General features: G+C 41.8%; 1 protein-coding gene across 6 annotated transcripts in view; it reads right to left on the reverse strand.

The window, feature by feature from the left end:
• LOC143784124 (protein mono-ADP-ribosyltransferase PARP14-like) overlaps nucleotides 1-12,354 on the reverse strand; it is a 96,241-nt gene extending 83,887 nt beyond the window's left edge. For all 6 annotated transcript variants that reach the window (XM_077272008.1, XM_077271988.1, XM_077271977.1 and 3 more), the window contains exon 1: nucleotides 12,218-12,354. The gene's annotated coding sequence lies outside the window, so the exon portion shown is untranslated. The remainder of the gene's footprint in view (nucleotides 1-12,217) is intronic.
• Nucleotides 12,355-13,581: the final 1,227 nt, after the last annotated feature.

The raw sequence follows: 13,581 nt of genomic DNA on the forward strand, positions 1-13,581 counted from the left end.
CACACACACACATACACACTGCTCAAAAGAATAAACAGAACACTTCAACAATACAATGTAAATCCAAGTCAACCACACTTCTGTGAAATCAACCTGTCCAGTTATGAAGCAACACTGATTGTGAATCAATTGCTCCTCCTGTTCTGCAAATAGAACAGACAACAGGTAGAAATGATAGGCAAATAGCAAGACAACCCCTATAAAGGAGTGGTTCTGCAGGGGGTGACCACAAACCATTTCTCTGTTCTCATCCTATTTGGCTGTTGTTTTGGTCACTTTTGCATTTTGTCATTTCTCTCACCTTTGTAGGTACTGTAAAGAAGGTTGAAGCGGTGTCTGCAACCCACTGAAGTTGCTCAGGAAGTGCAACTCATCAAGGATGTCAGATCAATGCGAGCTGTGGCAAGAAGGGTAGCTGTGTCAGTTAGCACAGTGTCCAGAGCATGAAGCAGATACCAGGGGACAGGCCAGTAAACGTGGAGGGGGCGGAAGGGGGCAACAACCCAGCAGCAGGACTGCTACCTCCTCCTTTGTGCAAGGACAAACAGGAGGAGCAGTGGCTGCTATGAGGGTGGTATGAGGGCCCGACATCCACAAATGTGTGTTTTGTTACAGCCCAACACCGTGCAGAGCGATTGGCATTTGCCAGAGAATACCAAGATTGGCAGATTCAACATTGGCACCCTATGCTCTTCATGGATGAGAGCAGGTTCACACTGAGCACATGTGACAGAGTCTGGAAACGCTGTGGAGAACGTTCTGCTGCCTGTAACATCCTCCAACATGACCAATTAGGCAGTGGGTCAGTAATGGTGTGGGGAGACATTTCTTTGGAGTGACGCACAGCCCACCATATGCTAGCGAGAGGTAGCCTGACTGCTATTAGGTACCGGGATGAGATCCTCTGACCCATTGTGAGACTATATGCAGATATAGTGGGCCCTTGGTTCCTTCTGATGCATGGCAATGCTAGGCCTCATGTGGCTGAAGTGTGTCAGCAGTTCTTGCATGATGAAGGCATTGATGCTATGAACTGGCCTGCCCATTCCCCAGACCTGAATCCAATTGAGCACATATGAGACATCATGTCTCATTCTGTCCACCAACGTCACGCTGCACCACAGACTGTCCAGGAGTTGATTGATTCTTTAATCCAGGTCTGAGAGGAGATACTTCAGGAGAACATCTGCCACTTTATCATGAGCATACCCAGGCACTGTAGGGAGGTCATACAGGCAATTGGAAGCCACACACTACTGAACATCATTTCCTTGTGTTGAGGCATTTCCACTGAGGTTGGATCAGCATGAAATTTGATTTTTCACTTTGATTTTGAGCATCATTCCAAATTCATACCTCCATGGGATATTAATTTTGGTTTACATTGACCATTTTTATGATGTTTTATTGTTCTCAATGCATTCCTATGTAATGAATAAAGATTTGCAACTGGAGTATTTCATTCAGTGAAAGGTAGGATGTAGTATTTTAGTGTTCCTTTTATTTTTTGAGCAGTGTATATATGTGTTATAGATATGATTGCAAATCTATAAGAAGTTTCTTAGGCCTCTTTCACATTTCCGTCGGTACTGGGCCGTCGCAAACCGTCGGCTCGATGTACCGACGGACCTTGTGCTAAATTCTGCACAACGTGAGCAGCGGATGCAGTTTTACGACGCATCCGCTGCCCATTGTGAAGACCAGGGAGGAGGGGGCAGAGTTCCGGCCGCGCATGTGCAGTCAGAAATGGCGGATCCGACGGACAAAAAAAACGTTTCCCTGAACTTTTTTTGTCACGACGGACCGCAAAAACACGACGCATCCGTTGCACGATGGATGCGACATGTGTCCATCCATCGCAATCCGTCGTCAATTAAAGTCAATGGCAAAAAAACGCATCCTGCGGGAACATTTGCAGGATCCATTTTTTTGCCAAAACAACGGATTGCGACGAATGGCAAAAAACGGAAATGTGAAAGAGGCCTTAATTAGCCAAGAGCTTGCAATCTAACAAGTTACCTTTTCATGACACCTATGCAGCTGACCACCTCCTTTGGAAATAGGTAATTAATGAAAATCCTAATAGCTAGCAGATGTGAGGCCAATCTTAGCTTGAATGTGCAAGAATGCAGAGAATGGCAGATTTACGACAGTTAGAAATAAGAAAAAATAAAACATAACATTCCTTGTCTACCTTATAGAAATTATGAAATGAGGTTTAATGAACTGTATCAATATAATAGATAGGAAAGTCAAACTTTCAGAAACGTGATGAAATGGCAAACAAAAAGCATGGTTTCACGTTGCTGGGTGATGCTCAGGGTCTGCCACATGGATAGCAGACAGATAGATGACAACATCTATGCCATGTCTCCTATCTATGAACAGATAATATTATGAAAGGAAAGAGAACGGCAATATCTCCCTCCAGGGGCAAAGATATTGAAAATTGTTGGGAATCTCATAATTTTCTAAGACTAAGACACATCCTATGAATTCCTGAAGTTCAATCCTGTTATGAGTCACCAGAGGGGAGGTGTATGGGTGTAAATTGTATTAATAACAAACCATTGACAATTATCATTCTTGCTCAATGACAGGAAGGTACATTGTTGTGTAGGATTGATCTACGTTCTTCCCTCCATGAATCTGAGCTATTTCCGTGACCCAGGTTCAGTAATGTTCTTGTTATTCCTTTTTATTTTATGCAATTGTATAAGCTGTATTGTTTTTTCCCTTTTCTAAAATCTTTTGTATATTTTTATAAACATTGCTTACTGTTCAGATTAAATATATAAAAATGTAATATCTTTGTTCCTCTTGCTCTATAAACTGCATCCCATCCCCAAATCCATATGCTATTTCTAACAGGTGTTCAATCGGACTGTAAAGCAATTGGTGGTGGCAGCAAGTTTTCTTGAGTTATTGTGGAGCTTGGCATTGACTGGGGTATTATTTAGAGAGCTTTACTCATCGCCCCAGGCCAGCATGAAGTCTCCAGCGGTCATATCATCAGTCAATCAGTGAGCTAAGTGGCTATAAGCAGGAATATCCATCTATACTGGCACAGCCAAACTCACTGATTGGCTGCCGCACTTTTGACATGACTGATGATGTATTGATAGAGTGATACCGATTCTGGTAATGTATTCAGGTACTGACAGTGCTTCTGGTCATCTATTCAAACCCTCATACTTCTATGGGTGGAACACTAAAATGTTAAAGGTCTCAACAAAATGGCATCACATATCAAACTTAGATTGTTTACAGAAAGTAAAAAATCTATGGAAGGGCTCATGCCCACTTGCGATGAAATCAGACAAATGCAATCCGATAAAAAATAGGATTGAATTCAGACGAATGTTATTCTAGGATTGTGTCTTCATCTGCGTTTTTTTTCCAGCTCAGATCGGATCACGATCGGACTGGAAAAAATCGTAGCATGCTGCGATTGTAATCAGAAATCGGATCGCATCCCGCAATAGAAGTCAATGGGTGTGAGAAAAAAAACCACCCAGCACTCGCACCATGCAAGTGCTGTCCGATTTTTACGCACCGGTGTCCTTTGAAAAGCTGGTAATTCATATGCGGGGGTACAGTAAAATCACACTGACAGGTTAGAATAGATAGAATAGATATATTCCCACATAAATACATATATATATATATATATATATATATATATATATAATTGTCTAAGGTGTACTTCCGTCTTTCTGTCGGCAACTTCCATCACGGATATTCATTCGCTGATTGGTCTCGCCAGCTGCCTGTCATGGCTGCCGCGACCAATCAGCGACGGGCACAGTCCGATTAGTCCCTCCCTACTCCCCTGCAGTCACTGCCCGGCGCCCGCTCCATACTCCCCGCAGTCACGGCTCACACAGGGTTAATGCCAGCGGTAACTCACTCCGTTACCGCTGCTATTAACCCTGTGTGACCAAGTTTTTACTATTGAGGCTGCCTATGCAGCCTCAATAGTAAAAACATATAATGTTAAAAATAATTTAAAAAAAATAACAAATCATTACTATACTCGCCTTCCGCAGCCTTTCCGACGCTCCGGTGACCGGTCCATGCAAGCGGCAGGTTCCGGTGCTAAGGTTGGTGTGCGACAAGGACCTGCCATGACGTTATGGTCATGTGACCGCGACGTCATCGCAGGCCCTGCGCGAGAAGGACCTGCCGTGATGTCACAGTCATGTGACCGTGACGTCATCGCAGGCCCTGCGCGCGAAGGACCTGCCGTGACGTCACGGTCATGTGACCGCGACGTCATCACACCCTCGGACCGGAAGCTGCTGCCTGAACCGAACACAGGCGACAGAACTACAAGGGGCCCCTCGGAAGGTGAGTATATGTTTATTCTTTATTTTTTAACCTGTGACATACGTGGCTGGGCAATATACTACGTGGCTCTGTGCTATATATTACGTGGCTCTGTGCTGTATACTACGTCACTGGGCAATATACTACGTGGCTCTGTGCTGTATACTAAGTCACTGGGCAATATACTACGTCGCTGGGCAATATACTACGTGGCTGGACAATATACTACGTGGCTCTGTGCTGTATATACTACGTCGCTGTGCAATATTCTACGTGGCTCTGTGCTGTATACTACGTGGCTCTGTGCTGTATACTACGTAACTGGGCAATATACTACGTCACTGGGCAATATAGTACGTGGCTGTGCAATATACTACGTAACTGGGCAATATACTACGTCACTGGGCAATATACTACGTCACTGGGCAATATACTACGTGGACATGCACATTCTAGAATACCCGATGCGTTAGAATCGGGCCACCATCTAGTATATATATATATGTGTGTGTATATATATATATATATATATATATATATATACATATATATATATATATATACACACAGTACAGACCAAAAGTTTGGACACACCTCATTTAAAGATTTTTCTATGTTTTCATGACTATGAAAATTGTACATTCACACTGAAGGCATCAAAACTATGAATTAACACATGTGGAATTATATACTAAACAAAAAAGTGTGAAACAACTGAAATTACGGTATGTCTTATATTCTAGGTTCTTCAAAGAAGCCACCTTTTGCTTTGATGACTGCTTTGCACACTCTTGGCATTCTCTTGATGAGCTTCAAAAGGTAGTCACCGGGAATGGTTTTCACTTCACAGGTGTGCCATGTCAGGTTTAATAAGTGGGATTTCTTGCCTTATAAATGGTGTTGGGACCATCAGTTGTGTTGTGCAGAAGTCTGGTGGATACACAGCTGATAGTCCTACTGAATAGACTTCTAGAAATTGTATTATGGCAAGAAAAAAGCAGCTAAGTAAAGAAAAACAAGTAGTCATCATTACTTTAAGAAATGAAGGTCAGTCAGTCCGAAAAATTGGGAAAACTTTGAAAGTATCCCCAAGTGCAGTGGCAAAAACCATCAAGCGCTACAAAGAAACTGGCTCACATGAGGACCGCTCAGGAAAGGAAGACCAAGAGTCACCTCTGCTTCTGAAGATAAGTTTATCCGAGTCACCAGCCTCAGAAATCGCAGGTTAACAACAGCTCAGATTAGAGACTAGGTCAATGCCACACAGAATTCTAGCAGCAGACACATCTCTACAGCAACTGTTAAGAGGAGACTTTGTGCAGCAGGCCTTCATGGTAAAATAGCTGCTAGGAAACCACTGCTAAGGACAGGCAACAAGCAGAAGAGACTTGTTTGACCTAAAGAACACCAGGAAGGGACATTAGACTTGTGGAAATCTGTGCTTTGGTCTGATGAGTCCAAATTTGAGATCTTTGGTTCCAACCACCGTGTCTTTGTGCGATGCAGAAAAGGTGAACGGATGGACTCTACATGCCGGATTCCCACCGTGAAGCATGGAGGAGGAGGTGTGATGGTGTGGGGGTGCTTTGTTGGTGACACTATTGGGGATTTATTCAAAATTGAAGGCATACTGAACCAGCATGGCTACCACAGCATCTTGCAGCGGCATGCTATTCCATCCAGTTTGCGTCTAGTTGGACCATCATTTATTTTTCAACAGGACAGTGACCCCAAACACACCTCTAGGCTGTCTAAGGGCTATTTGACCAAGAAGGAGAGTGATGGGGTGCTACGCCAGATGCCCTGGCCTCCACAGTCACCAGACCTGAACCCAATTGAGATGATTTGGGGTGAGGTGAATATAAGACATAATTTCAGTTGTTTCACACTTTTTTGTTAAGTATATAAATCCACGTGTTAATTCATAGTTTTGATGCCTTCAGTGTGAATGTACAATTTTCATAGTCATGAAAATACAGAAAAATCTTTAAATGACAAGGTGTGTCCAAATATATATATACAGCGCTCAAAAAAATAAAGGGAACACTAAAATCCCACATCCTAGATCCATCCACCAATGTCACGTTGCACCACAGACTGTCCTGGAGTTGGTGGATGCTTTAATCCAGGTCTTGGAGGAGATCCCTCAGGAGACCATCTGCCGCCTCATCAGAAGCATGCCCAGGCATTGTATGGATGTCTTGAAGACACAAAAGAGCACAATGAGGTAAAAAATACTCTGTTGTAAAAAAAAAAAAAAAAAATCACAGTAATCAGCAAGTGCTAGTCAAAAGATGTAAAGAAAACAGGGTATTTAGTTGATACGTTTTTTTGCAAAAAAATGTATACTAAGCTGCTCCACCAAATCGTCAAGGTATACCCTTATAGAGCAGTCCTAACTAATGTATAGAATCCCTATCTGATGTATTTAAAACCTGATCATCTGTATAGTACCTGTATAAGCAGGGTTCAGAGAAGGACTATCCATGTGGACATGCAGGATGGAACAGCTTAAATGCATTTTTTTTTTTTACAACAGAGTATTTTTGACCTCATTGTGCTCTTTTGTGTCTTCAAGTTTTCTGGTGGTGTGAACAGGTTCCTACAGACTTGTTCAATGTGCAAGTAGCCCATGTGTTTCTGGTTCTATAATTGTTCTCTTGTTTCTACAAGACTGGGGAGTCCACCACTCCTCTGTGGGTCATTTGCATTTAAGCTGTTCCATCCTGCATGTCCACATGGATAGTCCTTCTCTGAACCCTGCTTATACAGGTATTATACAGATGATCAGGTTTTAAATACATCAGATAGGGATTCTATACATTAGTTAGGACTGCTCTATAAGGGTATACCTTGACGATTTGGTGGAGCAGCTTAGTATACATTTTTTTGCAAAAAAACGTATCAACTAAATACCCTGTTTTCTTTTCATCTTTTGACTAGCACTTGCTGATTACTGTGATTTATTTTTTTTTTTTTACAACAGAGTATTTTTGACCTCATTGTGCTCTTTTGTGTCTTCAAGTTTTCTGGTGGTGTGAACAGGTTCCTACAGACTTGTTCAATGTGCAAGTGGCCCATGTGTTTCTGGTTCTATAATTGTATGGATGTCATACAGGCACGTGGAGGCCACACACACAAATAAGCACCAATTCCTTGTTTTGATGCATTTCCACTGAAGTTGGACCAGCCTGTAATTTGATTTTCCACTTTGATTTTGAGTATCGTTCCAAATCCAGGCCTCCATTGGTCAATTAATTTGATTTCCATTGATGATTTTTGTGTGATTTTGTTGTCAGCACATTCAACTTTGTACAGAACAAAGTATTCAATGAGAATATTTCATTGATTCAGACCTAAGATGTGTTAGAGTGTTCCCTTTATTTTTTTTCAGTATATATATATGTGTGTGTGTGTGTGTGTGTGTTTTGTTTTATTTCTAATAAAATACTTTATTCTGACTGTGTCTTTATTTACCATACAAATATAAGATTAATAGTGGATAGGTGTCTTATAGACGCATCTCCATTACTAAGCCGTGGGCTTGATGTCGCATGTCAATACAAAGGTGACATCAACCCAACAAATATTAACCCCACTTGCCGCCGCTACAGGGCAAGTGGGAAGAGCCAGGCAAAGTGGCAGAATTGGCACATCTAAAAGATGTGCGTTTTCTGGGCAGCTGCAGGCTGCTATTTTTAGGCTGGGGGGGAGTATGCGTGGCCCCTTACCAGCCTGAGAATACCAGTCCTCAGCTGTATGCTTTACCAGGGTTGGTTGTCAAAAATGGAGGAGACTCCATGCTGTTTTTTAAAATTATTTATATAAATAATTTAAAAAAACAGCATGGAGACCCCTCTATTCTTGATAACAAACCTTGTTGAAGTTGACAGCTGAGGGTTGCAGGCCCCAGCTGTGAGCTTTGTCTGGCTGGTTATAGAAAATACAGGGGAACCTACACTGTTTTTTTCATTTATTTATTTATAGCGCAGGCGGTGGCTGATGAAAACCCCCATCAGCAGCTCCTGATGTCACTGTTATTAGCAGAAGCAGGGGTAGGCTGATGGGAGTTATAGTCCCATCAGTCGTCGCCTGCTGTCTCTTTTATCACTTAAATATAACTCTCATCATTCTTCCCTGCTTGCGCCGATCGCTGGCAGAGCAGGGGAGAATGATGAGAGCCATGTTCAGCACCCGGCGACAGGGAACAGCGCTTACTGTAACGATTCTTCCCTGGCGCTGATGCGTGTCACACGGATGACATCCATGTGTGTTATCCGTGTGCACGTGTGCGGGACGTTTTGCAGCCGGTGCTGATATTAAAAAACGGACATGTAGCGTGTTTTGCCCACGGACACACAGTCAGTGAAAACACACTGGCATGTGCACTGACCCATTCAGTTGAATGGATCTACGTCTGCATGTGTCTCCGATACGTGTGACAACTGTCACCACACGTACTAGAGCCCCAGACATGTGAAAGAGGCTTAAATCTGGTATTGCTGTAATCGCACCCAAAGAATAAAGTCACCTAATCACTTATACTGCACACGGAATGGGGAAAAAATAAGTGAAACCAATTCTTCACATGCTGTTGATTTTTTCATTCTGCCTCCAAAGATCACAGTAAGTCTCGGCGCACATTTATTCTGTGCCGAGCGCCTGCACCGAGGTTTCCGTGTAAATCTCTGAAAAACGTGATTCACACGGAATCCCCCTGTAAAAGATTCCCTATAGTGAGGCAGATGGAGACACTGTGGACGCCAACTGACGTGTGTTCCGGCGGTGTCCGTTTTTTTAGGATTGCATAAAAGTACCGTCGGCCACAGTTTTGTGCACTTCTGAAAAGAAGGACACCACTGAACAGAGGCCAGACGGAGGCCAGAGTAACTCTGCTGCCTCACTATAGTGAATGGATCCCTCAGGGGTTTCATCTGAATCACGTCACTTGGAGATTTAGATGGAAACCCCAATGTAAGTGCTCAGTGTAAATGTGATCCCAAACATTATGTAAAATGTTCCCAATAAAAGTTTCAACTCAATCCAAAAAAAAAGCAAGCCCTCATTCAGGTCTACCATCTGTTAATGGAAATATAGGGGGCTTCCATTGTACTGGTAGCACAAAGGCTCTGGAAACACGAAATTGCTCCTCACCCTCCAAAAGAAATTCAGCAAATTCTCTACTCCCAAATCCAAATACCCCCCTCCCTTCTGAGCCCCACAGTATACCTAAACCACATATTGCGTCCACGTTCGGCATTTTTCAAGCCATGAGAGCCCACCTAACTTATGGGTGCATGCCTCCAGAAGCACGGGTTTGGCATAATGTACTGGTGACTGCAACGTGCTGGTCACTACAGCGTACTGCTCACTACAATGGCAGTTTGCAATTTTCACTCTGCAACATTCATTGCTGCTTGTTTCTGGAAAATACCCATGGAGTGAAAATCGTCACTACACCTGTAGATAAATTCCCCAAGGGGTATAGTTTCCCAATTGGGGTCAATTGAGGGGGGATTCTGCTCTTCTAGCAATTAGGGGCTCTGTATATGGAGTCCGCAAACTGTTCTAGGAAAATCTGCACTCCCGGAGGCAAATAGAGTTCCGTCCCTCCCAAGTCTCTCTGCATGGCTAAGTAGTACTGTACAGCAACATATGGGGTATTGCCACGTTCAGTAGAAATTGTGGGACAAAGTTTGGTGCCATTTTACCCACTTCTTGTGTGAAAATATAAAATCTTTGGCAAAAACTAAATTTAGTTATAAAAATGTAGTTATTTTGTCTTCACTGCCCAATGTTATAAAATTCTGTGACACACCCATGGTGTAAATATGATCACTGCACCCCTAGATTAATTCATTGAGAGGTGTACTTTATAAAATGGGGTCACTTATGGGGATTCTGCTGTTCTGGCACCTCATGGGCTCTCCCAGTGTGTCATGGCACCTCAAACAATAACAGTAAAATCTGGCGCTCCTTGCCTTCTGAGCTTTGTACTGTGCCTGAAAATTATGTCCCGATTATATATCATGGCGCTCTCAGGAAAAAAAAGACCTCAGTTTGTTGTAAAAAAAAAATCCTATTAGCCCTAACAAAAATTAAAAACTTGGGGCTAAAACAACATTGTAGTGGCAAAAATGTAATTTATTCTTTCTTCACCGCTCAGTAGTATTAAATTCTGTGAGGCACATGTGGTGTCAATATAATCACTGCACCCCTAGATAAATTCATTGGGGAGTGTAGTTTGTAAAATGAGTTCACATATAAGGGGTTTCTGTTCTGGTAACTCAGGAGCTCTGCCAATGTGACATGGCACCCTCAAACCATTCCAGCAAAATCTGAACTCCAAAGTGGTGCCTCTTCCCTTCTGAGTTTTGCATTGTGCCTCAATAGTAGTATTCCCCCACATATGGGGTATCGGCATACTCAAAAGAAATTGCACAACAAATTGTATGATGCAATTTCTCTTACCCTTATGAAAATGCAAAATTTGGTGCTAAAATAACATTTTTGTGAGGAAAATGTGATTTTTATTATTTTCATGGCTCAACATTATAAACTTCTGTGAAGCACATGGGGCTTCAAGGTGCCCACCACACATATAAATACAGTACTGTACATTCAGTTTTTCTTTTTTAATAAATTTGCAAAAATTACTACATTTCTGTTTATTTCAGTCAGGATGGGGTGCAGATTGTACAATAATGAGAAAAAAATTAACTTTTTTGAATTTACCAAATGGCTGCAATGAAACAAAGAGTGCAAAATTTAAAGGGGTCTGAATACTTTCCGTACCTTCTGTATTCAGTAGTTTCTGCTCACATTGACTCCAATAACGTTTGGCTGTGTTCGGTGAAAACTGCAAAAACAATATTAGCCGCCGATCGTAATCGGAACTGAATTTTGAAAAATTTGCTCTACTAACTCAGACGTCAGTGAGTCACGGAGAGAGTGGTCTGCAAAAAGTTAAGGAGACATGTACATGTTTGATCTGAATCACTGATCAAAACTATCCATACAAGTTTATGGGTCCCTGAAAATCACAGAGCATACACTTTGTCATCTATGTGCTGTCCATGATTCACATTGTAATAGAATGGAGCTTTGCAGTTTTTTTCCCATTAGTGAACAATCGCTGAATCATTGATAAAACTCTGATGGTAAAAACTGACACAGACCAAACACTGATAAAAATCAGAACCAAAAGTTTTTACGTCTGAGAAAAATCATGGACTTCTGAATGACGCATCGTATATACGTGATCTCATCTGGATATAAGACCTGGACCAATTCCTCAAACAACATGCATTTGTTAAAGACAGAAAACGTTGCAAATGTTTTACGCAACAGCTTCTCCAGCTTTTTGAAAAATTACCAGAGATTTGGGAAAAGGGAGTGGCAACATGGCAGATGGAATATGTGCCACATTCATTAGGAGACACGCGCGTCTTAATGAATTTTGTGCATCTTATTCAAGCAGGCACTGCTTCAAGTCTGATGTACAATGTACTTAACACCGATCTTAGGATACATGCCCACAATCAAGAATTGCTGCGTTTTTATGCAGTGTCAAACCCGCAGCAGCCAGCTGTGACAGCATAGTGGATGGGATTTCAAGAAATCACATGTCCACTATGTATCACAGGCGTACACTGACATGCGGCTCTCTTTCCAGACCGCAGCATGCCAATTTTCATCAATAGAATGTATTGAATTTGGTAAATCCGCACGGTTCAGTGACCACATGCGAATTTACCTGCGTTAAATAGAAGGCAGCGCTTTGGACACAGTGAACGTATGCTACGTCCAAAGCCCTGCTACTTCCGGATTGTGGACACATACAGCAAACATGTGACACACACTGTGGACAAAAACAACATGTACATACCAGTTGTGTTGATGAGTACCCTGTATTAGAATATTGCCATGGAGTCCAGGGATTTGATTTCCTTCAAAATATTAAATGTTTTCTTTACCATAACCGAGCTTCACGGTGCTCCGAGAAAGTGAAAGTGAAAACATACTTGAAAATGAAAATAGCTTGAGAAGTAACTGGCTAATGGAGGAGAAGAGCGACAACCTGTGGCAGACAGTGGAACACTCACACTCTGACGCCTCATTTACTTAACAGATTTTTCTACACATGAGAAGAACAGACAAATTATTCTGATCAGACTTTGATGTGGGTGTTGTCCAAGTGTCATCCATTTTAGGCTTGAGTCACACTAGCAATTTTAAAATCGCTCCTATTTTGTTCCTGCAAAGTCGGATGAGTGTAATCCAAGTGCTTTGAGTGTTTCCGATTTACATCTGAATGCAGTACGATTGCCATTTGATTGCAATGCAATTTTAATATGAGCTTTTACATAGAGCAATTCTCTATGTCATTTACACATAGTATTAAAAGGAAATATACTTCAAAACACGTGTTTATGTTTATTAGATAGATAAAAAGCCAGAAATTCAGCAGCCGCATAAAGTAAAATGAAAGCTGTGCCCGACAGGAAAGAACAGATAGATTACATACAGTACATACACATAGAATAGATAGATATAAAGATGTCAGTGACATATACAATTAGTACAGTGTGTGTGCAGCTTTCTGTACATGTATATAATTATTAAAAGATTATTTTTCTGAAAAAAAAAATGGTGTGGGCTCCTGCATAATTTTTTTAACTAGCAGAGGGAAAGCTGATGGCTCAAGACAGATGTTTATAACCTGGGAAGGGGGTAATACCTATAAAGCTTCCCAGGCTATTGATATCAGCTCATAGTTTTGTACGCAGCTTTTGCTGGCTACTAAAATGGGGGGACCTGCCCCCAAAAAAGTTACGCAGGGTCCCATATAATTTTTTTTTTTAATCAGATATTTTTGATTAAAGTTTTCAGAACATAACAGAATTTTTTCCAAAATACCCCACAATCTTTTGCCCATTCCCAACCGCTCTCCCCCTTCCCAACCCTGGTCCAATGATAAAATATATCACAAGAAAAATACAGACATAGATAAGGCACATATCCCAAGGCACCAGTCATGGAGTACGACTAAATCATTTTCAGGGTGATATAAACATGGTATCACGAGAATAAACTTACAGACTGTAAGCCCGGAGCATTCAACCGTCCTGCCCAAATTTTCTCAAACACTGCCGGTCTACCCCGTTTAAGATAAATGGCCTTCTCGCTGCATAGTATGAGGTTTAGCTTAGTTACATATTCTTTCCTCGTGGGAACTTTATCTGAGATCCA

This window comes from Ranitomeya variabilis, chromosome 1 (genome assembly GCF_051348905.1).
Source record: "Ranitomeya variabilis isolate aRanVar5 chromosome 1, aRanVar5.hap1, whole genome shotgun sequence".
NCBI lineage: Eukaryota > Metazoa > Chordata > Amphibia > Anura > Dendrobatidae > Ranitomeya > Ranitomeya variabilis.